This window comes from Anas acuta, chromosome Z (genome assembly GCF_963932015.1).
Source record: "Anas acuta chromosome Z, bAnaAcu1.1, whole genome shotgun sequence".
NCBI lineage: Eukaryota > Metazoa > Chordata > Aves > Anseriformes > Anatidae > Anas > Anas acuta.
In genome coordinates, this window is record NC_089017.1 from 5,562,569 (window position 1) to 5,572,072 (window position 9,504).

At 42.5% G+C, this 9,504-nt stretch overlaps 1 protein-coding gene across 5 annotated transcripts in view; it reads left to right on the forward strand.

Annotated features, from left to right (window-relative positions):
• Window positions 1–9,504, forward strand: part of UNC13B (unc-13 homolog B) — a 211,783-nt gene that overhangs the window by 89,910 nt on the left and 112,369 nt on the right. Inside the window, exon 1 of one of the 5 annotated variants that reach the window (XM_068666532.1) lies at window positions 8,722–9,492. The exons of 3 other annotated variants lie outside the window; for them this stretch is intronic. The gene's annotated coding sequence lies outside the window, so the exon portion shown is untranslated. Of the gene's footprint in view, window positions 1–8,721; window positions 9,493–9,504 lie in introns of those variants that run through there. One more of the 5 variants, XM_068666534.1, reaches the window with a different exon arrangement.

A 9,504-nucleotide genomic window follows, 5' to 3' on the forward strand; every position in this document is an offset into this window, starting at 1 on the left:
GAAAGCTATTATATGACAGTCGCCTGTGGGAGCAAAGAATGGGAATTCATCATCCAGGAAGCCTCTAAGTAGGCTGTGAGAAATGTCCGTGGAACCGCAGCCTCCGTAACTGTTTTTTGTAGCGTAACCTCCCTGTGTTCACACTGCCCACCTGCCTGCCTTTGCTACCGAGCTCTGCTGTTTTGCAGGACCCTGTGGGCTTCGGAGCACAACCAGAGGTGTGTGGGAGAGGTATTTGCTACATAGATACTGAAGTAAAATTGCCAAAATCATATTGCGGTCCCTCTTGGATGGTGACTTTTCAATACACTTGTGCAGAAAACATTAAGGATCCAAGACAGCGTGAGGGGTTTCTTGAAGAACGGTGTGTATCAGTGATTCATGCTTGGTAATGAACCTGTCAGAGCTATAATTTTGTTTTCTGACGAATGATCAAGTTGTAACAGTTTCAGAAAATATGGTGTAGTGTGTAAACAGTTTTGTTCTTAAAAAGATTTAAAAAATTTCCCATGAGATTTCAGTTGCTTATTTAGAGAGTAAATTGCAATTGAACACATACTCATTAAAAGTTTCTAAAAGCTAACACAAGGAAATTATCTTTTTTAGGAGAGCCTGAAAAGCAGCAGAGAATATTAAGGCAACATTAAGTCTGCAGTACATACTAAAAAGGAAGAAATAGAGCTATCCAGCTAGAAGGAAATTCAGATTTAACCTTGAGCTGATTTATATATTTAGACACACCTTGGACATTGCTCTAAGTATAATTCACTTATTCGTGTATGTAACCAAAATAGAGATTACTTTATGTAAAAGATCAGTTTTATTTTAGCCATGTTTCCATCTGTTTTTTATTTTTGTTAATGAGTCAATATTCACCTTGTCTTTTAAGATAGCACACACATTTTGAGACACTGTTGTTGAGAAGCTGAGAATGCTAAATTTTGCTGCAAATTATTTAAATTTTTTTCTATTTTTATTCAGCATATCGTGTTAGTATAGCAGGTTGAAATGCATGCATGTGTTTTCGTGATATCTCAAAAACAGGGTACGTGAAGGATCCAGTTTTGTCTACACACATCTATAGATTGTCTGGCATATTCACTCTGAATTTTGTTATGCCTTGTTTTAGGAAACATAATTTAAAGCAAGTACAGCGTCTTCATATTTGTGTGACATGGATACATGTTGCTCATTCTAATTAAGTCACTCTATTTTTAGCTGACAGTAGTAATAACTAGTTAATATAAAACTCTGTACAGCTGCTGGAATCATCCTTTTCTCGTCCTGTATTTGAATCTGCTTCTTTTTGGCTCCAGTGGAGGTGGTGTGGCTTCAGTGGTCTGAGACAGAGCAGAGTCAGCTACAGGAATGCTCCCCCTATCCCCTCTGCTCAGGATTTGGGTGTGTTTTGGTCAAAATGTGGTTGTCCCTCCCATCACAGACTTGATAACGTGGTTAATTGGCCACTCAGTCATTTAACTTTGCTTTACATAGCTGACCTAAACCTGGCTTGTGGTGCAGTTTTTATCCCCTTGCAGAGGCTTGCTAAATCCAGTTATTTTCACTTTTTTTGCACTGAATTTCTTCCCCTTTCTCATGACTGGGTTTCCAGACCAACATTCCACTTTGTAGAACCTGTCAAATGCCTTTACTGGGGGTGTGAAAGCTGTGTCAGGGCTTATTAATACCAGTGTGATTGCTGGGGTCAGCTTTGTCAGAGCCAGTGTGACAGTGTCCCTTTTTCTTGTTCAGTGCACACACTAACAGTGTCCTTAGAGACTGACTGAGGCATATATGTGGTTCATAACAAGTATTTATGGAGCATTTTGGTTCATTAATCAACTGCTGTCTTCTGCGGGGAATATAAATGTACAAAATTATTCGTACCTAGAGAGAAAGGAATATTATTTTAGCCAGCAGTCATTAAGGCGAAGGTGGTGTATTGGAAAGCTTTTTTCCATCCTTACTGAAAGTTGGTACATCTGTAGCAAATGAGGGAGAAAGTGCAGGTAGAGAAAACAATCTGTGTCAGCAGAGGTAGCTGGTTATTTCTCTGTGTTACTAGTTATTATTCTTCCTCCAGACCGTTGTTACATGAGGCTGAACAAGCCATGTTGTGGTGGCCTTTGAGGAGGGTTTTCCCACTGCTTCTCCCTGTGACCCATTGCTTGATTTCTGATTATTTGACTTAAGATGCTGGAAATGAGCCATCACAGCAGTAACTGAAGTAGCTGTAAGCCAGGCTCCATAGTATTTGAGGGGCTCCAAATTTAAGTAGTCTGAAAAATTTGGCTTTGGTTATCTTGAGGTGGCTGTCCAAATGGCACAGGTCTTGACCTGATTATGCCCTCATTCTTTGCTTGCAGTGGGGACTTGTAAACTTTACAGAAATAATATGAAAACACCAAATGTTTAAATTAATGTTTAAATTACTTGAATAATATGGTGATGTGTGCAGTGAATGCTCCTTAAGCCACTGCATGTAACAGTGGTTGTTATTGTAGGACATAGCTACAATGCAATAAATAATACATATGGTCATGCACTGAGCAATGCAAAGGAAACAAAGAGTTTCCTGCTCAGAGAGCAGTAGGACACCCTCTCTTCTTGCTGAGAAAGGGGTTTACCTCCAACCGGAGAAGGAATAGTCTTTTAAATACACACAAAGTGCTACCCTGTAGGATAACGTTGTGTATAGCAAAATAAAGTAATAATAAAAATCTGGATCCTGAAATGATGTGGGAAGAAAAAATAAGTGCTTTTTTCAGCCCTTTTAAACAGTGGAACCTTTATCCAGAGCAAGAAAATCAACTCTGAGCAATTTGAGGGATACAAAACTACTTTTTCCTGAGGGCATGCAGTAAGAGATGGGCAGAGTATCATGTCCTGACAGTGCTGATTTAGGCTGGACGAAAAGAGGATGTCTGGATCCTGAAAAAGAATTGGGTGCTGGAGATGTTGGCTGCAATGTTTACTGCAGAGAAAGGTCTGAATTCCAGTAGCCAAATCCTTATGTTTTGGACCTACATTTTGCAGAATGCACAAGTGGTTTCTTCTGAGGCCACTTCCCTCTTCTCACTGTCAAGCTCAGGTAGGGTTTTGCAGGGCTCTGCAGTGTTTGAACTGAGCTGCAATGCGGTGGGCAGCTGGGTTGTCACGCAGACCATCTGTGGGGAATAACACACCTTCGTCTTCTGTCACTGCTCCCAAAAGGGTGATAGTGCTCAGCTGACACCAGGGTCTTTAAATAGCCTGCCAAGGTGACACGCAAAGTTAGGACACAGGTGTCTGCTAGCTGGTGTGTGTATTACCGTGTAATTTTCTACCTGAGACAAGTTGTGGAATGATGTAAGTAATGAGCAATAAACATCAGACCTGGTCAGTACGTGAGGAGATTAATTAGACCATCCATTTTCCTCTAAAGCATCCCTGAAAAGTGCATGTGCTCCTGCTTGTTAAAAGCTTCTGGGCTGGAGATTGTGTAGCTTCCCTAGACAATCTCTGCTTGCTTACGATTAAAAGCTTTTCCAGATGTCTAACCTAGCTTTCCACTGTTGCACATTAAACCTGTTATGTCTTTATCTGCATTTACGATATAAATGTTGACTGGTTTACGTCCCTTTTCTGTGCCCCAGCTGGTTCATGTCTGAAGGCTGTTATGTTTACCTGAGGTCTATATTTCAAATTATCTGCAACTTTTCCTTCCCAGGTTTCTCGATCAAAAAAGCAATTACAGCTCAGAGTATAATTCCAGGTTTTTCCACCTCCAGCATGTCTGTGCTCAGACGCCTGTGCTGTTTAGTGATGTTGATTATTTAATTAGGTATGCAATTAAGGCATTGATTGTAATTTTCCAATTTCATGAGTATCAAATCCTTATGTTATGGATGCCATTAGGAGGAAGAGAGATGTAATTTGAAGGAGGAAGCAGCAGAGGGAGAGTTTTCTCTGCTATAAATGCTTCCTCACTGCCTGCTGACCTGAGATATTCAGGCTGACTGATTTAAAAGCAAGTTTAATTGTTGCTTCTGGAATGGGAGCAGCTAGTAGGTAAAATTTTCGAGTCAGCTAGATTGTAGAAGGTAATGTGGAAGATTTGCTGTGAATCCATCTTCTGCTTCTACTTTTTGATTAAAAATGGAGAGTGACAATTCAGCTTGAGAAAAGCTTCATCACTTATGGGTGGGCAGCCAAAACCTGGGACAAGAGCCCTGGAGGCATTTGTTTGTTTTCAGGAGAACATTTAAGGAAGCTTTTAGTATCTGTCGTTTCTGGGGCACAAGGAGACGAGATGTTAACCTGAGCCTGCCACCTGAATCAGCTTTGCTTTTATAATCTGACTCTGAAGGCTGGTGTGGGCTGTGATGAGTGGGGTGCTCGTGTCTGAGCAGCAGCTCCTGCAAGGAGCGTGGTGTCTGGGAAATAAGGCTGGTTTGTGCCCTGGGGTGCCTGGAACCTATTGGATGAGAATAAAACAGCCTTTTTTTTTTTGTGAAGCACTGGGTTTCAGAGCTGATAGCTTTTTGGCTTTGTTTCCCCAAAGCCAAGAGTGTGTAAATTCTCAGAGCAGTTTTTGGTGTGGCAGCAGCAGCCTCAGAGGAAGGAGGTGGGAGGACTCCTTGCAGGCAGCTCTGAGGTCTCCTCTCAATCCCTGCGTGGTAAAGATTGGCCTAAAGTGAGGAGCATGAGGATTCATCACCCTGCAGAAGCATTAGTGCTATTTTAACTCCGGGTTTTTCATTTACCTTACAAAAATCTCACTCCTTGAATCTTGCTCTGTGCTTAGCCTTGGAAATATCCTTCATTCCCAGGGTTGAGCAGACATCCTTACATTCAAATAAATGTTGTCACATGGAGTGTTGTCTTCTTTAGTACAAAGTTAACAAGTCAGTCAGTGATTTGGGCTCACCTGTTTACAGCAGATGGACTTGCACTGCCTGTCCTTGGAAGGTAAACAGTCCCGGTACGTTTTGTCTTTCTGTAAAGCAAATAATTCACCTTCTTTTATGGAAGAAAAACCCTTTTTAAAAAGGGGAAATTCTGGGGGCTTTGAGGAAGATCACGTGCCCTTCCTTTTTCTTCAGGTGTTTGAAGGCTAATCTCTGGCCAGTAAATTTCTGGGATGTTCTGGGTGCTGTAGGTGGAACCTCTGCCTCTATTTCCTCCCAGGCTTGCAGGTTGCTTTTGCACCTTACCTCCCCTCTTTCCTAGGAGGAAAAGAAAGAATCTGTGCTTTGTGTGACACCTTACTTGAAGAAACTTGTTCTTTTGTCTGAAGGCAACGTCCTAAATGGATGAATGTTGGATGAATGTGGTCTGGAGCTGTCGGGTGGCTGTAATGAGACAAGTGGCATTGACACGATAGCTTTAAATGCCTTGGAATATACCATCTCCTCCAGCCTGCGGTCTGAGCAGCACTGCTTATGTTGTGGTGATGCACAGCTCCTCAAAGCAGGGTATTCACTGGGGATGGCTGTCAAACAGCGGAAAGTCGCTGCTTTTTCATTAGCACTTCAGTCTTTAGACTGCAGATTGATTTTGATCTTTGTGTGGCTTTGAAGAAGATAATAAATAGCATGTTTTCACTGCAGAATCAATTGATGATAGATATTACACTGTGTATTTGAACTTCTAAGGGCCGATGCAGCTCTGAACCCAAACTGCCTTACTGAAAACTCTGTCTTCAGGGAGATGCAAGAAGCAGTTTCATTTGGGACAGATGGTTCTTTTTGTTTGCTTCAATGGGAGGAAAATAATTTATTTTAGAGAGCTCTTGGGTCAGAAATGTCTGAGTCCATTTGTGAGATGAATTAAACCTGAGTGTGAGTTGGGCAGAATTTATCCCTGCTGTTCCATTCAGGCTGTCTCCATTGATTTTTCATTCTTCTCTGTTTCTTCTCTTTATGTAATATCTTATCAGTTAATTTACTTTGTTCCCCCAGTTTTGTATTTCCTTAGGAGCCAGGGCACTCCAAGTGTTCTTGCTTGTTTTCCTGCAGGGAGAAAGGGGTGTGAGTGTGTAGGAGAGGGAGGAGCAGGACCTGTGCTATAAGTGTCCTCTTTTTTCTTTGGTTAATCCACTCGTGCTCGTGGAGGAATTGCTTACTTACACAATTTTATCAGTAATTCAGTATTTTACAGGAAGTTAGAATCAAATAGAAAGATAACGAGGATTGAAAAAGAAGAAAGGGTAGTGTATACCTCACAGACATCAAAGCATTTGGCCTATATAGCTGAGCCTGGTTTTATCAGTTTTAATAACTCCCTGCTGGCTCAACCTAAAATTAAAATCTGTTGGCGAATTAAAAAATCACAGAACGAAGTATTTAAATTTTTAAGTGGAAGTTTATTTCTCCCGTAGAAGGCAAATAACTCAGTGCTCTGAGCCTTAAGGTAAAGCACACTTTCTCATTGGCTTTTCATTCGACGTGAATCGTGTCCTAATTCCAAATTATCTTCGCTATTTCCATAAATGAAGCATTCCTGAAAAACAGCACCTGTGTCAATCTCCTTTGTGTTAGGTAAGAGATTTTAAATGTTTGAAAGGTGCTATCTTCCTAGCTGCCGAGAGCCACCTGTATTTTGTCTGTTCATAGCCTCATTCTCCTCCTCTCCTTGTGAGGCATGGGGAGGACCATGACATTTTCCAACACTTCATTGCTCATGACCTCGATTAATGATGTCTCCTGTCTCTTTGTCTACTGAAGCTCGCTCACTCTTTTCATGTTATTTGTCTGCTCCTGTTCCTACAAGACATTCATGGGAGTATTGGGGTTTTCTGTGGTAGTGCTTGGAAATCTGCACAGGCTTTCAGGGTCTCGAGCGATGGGTGGAGGTTTGAGTTTGACCCCAGTGCACTTTTGACTTGGATGTGCTAGTGCATCAATGACTGCAGGGACAGACAAAGACCATGGAAAGAAGAGAGATAGAGGGGCAGAGATGGCAGTGTGTCAGTGGCTCTGTTTGTAGTCAGATCATTGGAAAAAGTAGGGCAAATGAAAGCCTATGATGCTATGCAATGGGTAATCCAGGTGCTATAGACAGTTAATGCCAATGTTAACTGAGTGTTGTCTGACTTTATTTTTTTAAAACTATTAGTGCAAATGAGACTCCTGAAAAGTCCTTTTTTTTTTTTTTTTTTTTTTTTTTTGGTCTTATGTACAGCGGTTTGAAGATATTAAGTGCCACGCAAATCCTGAATTGCATTTTTATTTTCTCACTTGGGCAGTCTTCATCATTATGTGGATGCATTTGATACGGAGCTTCAGCTCTGAGCTGAAGTGCTGTAATTGGTGTGTTTAGTAGCAATCATTTCTTTTGGAACTCGGTGCCCTTGGTTGGGTAAGAGCTTTATCCTGGCGGGGTGCAAGCATATAATGAGAACCTCGGGGTCAGGCTCTTAAAGGCATTTAAAGCTAAAGCACCTCTGAAACTCTGACCTGTGGTCCCTGGCCTTGCAACAAGGGAAAGAGGAAAAAAAAAAAGGGAAGGTTCTCTAGGGGATAGAGGATATCAGTGAACTCCTGCCTCACACGGGCTCTGAAACGAGGTCAGTGACTTGGTGTCTGTGCCTGGCTGCAAGGGGCAGTGCTGTGTCTGCACCTGGAAAATGCAGAAGGGCACTGTGCATTGCTGTTGCTGTTAAGACCCAAGTATTGCGCACCGTGGCGTTAAGTCTGCCTGTGTGCAAAACTTGTGCTTGTGTCCATCAGATAAATAAGCAGATGGAGACACCAGCCTGGCTGTTGTCAGCTGATTCTTCCAGATGCCGTGAGAATATCCCACGCGGTGAGGGCAAGGCTTGGAGCACAGTGATGCTTGTAAGAGGAAATGGTGAATGAAAGTTGGTATTGGCATAGGTAAGAGATCTGGTGCGTGATGGAGAGGAACAAATCTCATTTTAAGCACGGCTGGCTCACAAGGAGGTGGGAGGTATTCGAGCAGATGGGAAGATAGTGGCATTTCCACAGCTAAGTCATAGAGGCCTCTTCAGAATCCTACCCCACACTGCAAAAAGACTTTGTTTTGAAAGATGCGGGGATTTGTCCTCGATCAAAGCAGGAAATGCACGCAGCTCCCTTATAGCGCCTTCGGTGCGAAAGGCACAGGAGAGAAACAGCATTTGGGAAGGAGGTGCTTGTGTTGGGTACACAAAGAAGGGGGACCTACTGACAGGATGCAGGGAGCATTTGTCAGAAGGGGGATGTGAGTGTGGACCAACTGGCCAGGAAGATTTTTTTTTAGCAGTGGTGCGTTGGATGCCTTTGGGACAGCTTGTGGGGCAAATAAGCACTTCTTAATTAAGCACTTCCTATGGGATCAGTGCCTGCTGCTGCTCACTTCCTAGGGAAGAAGTGTCAGTACAACGTGAGTGGATCCGATTCTGTGCACAGCATTTCTGCAGTCATTCTTTATGTAACAATGTGACTTATATTTTTGGGAAATGCAAGATCACCGGGTGTTCAATCCCCCACACTGGTGGCAGGGCTGGCACTAGTCTTCCTTGGAAACCAGACAGGATCCGCCTGAGTGAGGGCATTGCTGAACCTCGTGGGTTAGTCTGGGGTGAATGGGAGATGCAAAAATAGACATACATATCTGCATCGGGCAAAGAATCTTCTTGGAACTGGTTAATTATGTTGTCCTGGGCTTTTCTGCCAGCCCCCTGCTCCGCAGTCCTGCAGGATGCCAGGAGTCAGACAGAGCGCTTTTCCAGCACAGATCGCCTCGCTGTGCTCTGTTGCCTGCTCTCGTAATGCCAAAGGAGCGCGCTTTGTCTTTAGTCAGATTGGCTCTATCAGTTCGTATTTCCTTCTGAATGGATAATAAAGTGGAGAATCATTTCAAGGCGAGGAGTGTTGGTGTGTGAGCGAAGCGGGGAGGCTGCGTGTGAGGAGCTAGGCAGTAAGCAGCTGACGAGGAGGAGTAAAGTAGCAATAGCTGCACAGCTTTCTCTCTGCCTCTGAAGTACAATATTTTCTGTTGAGTCACAACTGAAGACAGAGATGAAGTTTTTACTGTACTTGGTACTGCCTGGGAAAGGGAAAAGATGCATTGTGTTGATGAATTAAAGAATTTCTGTTGAGGGATACTCCTTGAAGCTGACAGGATTTCTGCATTTTTGGCTTTTGCATTCACTGGCTTCTACTGGTTTTTGCTTTTTGGATTTTTAGAAACTGTTTGCTTTTTTTTTTTTTTCTATTTTTTTTTTCTTCAAAACATGCCTTCTACTTTGCATGGTTTCTCATCGTAGTGCTGCTGTGGAACAGGATACTCTCGGTGCCTTTTTACATTGCTTTCCCCGATACCTGAGATGGGACACCAGCAATGTGTTGATAATCTCCACAGTGAAAGTTCATTATCGGGTGAACCTTTAACAAGATTAGGACTCCTTCGGGACTTGTCTTTTCTATGAAACCAAGCTATTGTATTCTGTAGTTTCTATTCTATGTATTTCCTTTACATTTAAACATTTTATTTTGAAGCAGAAAGGTAAGTGAATGA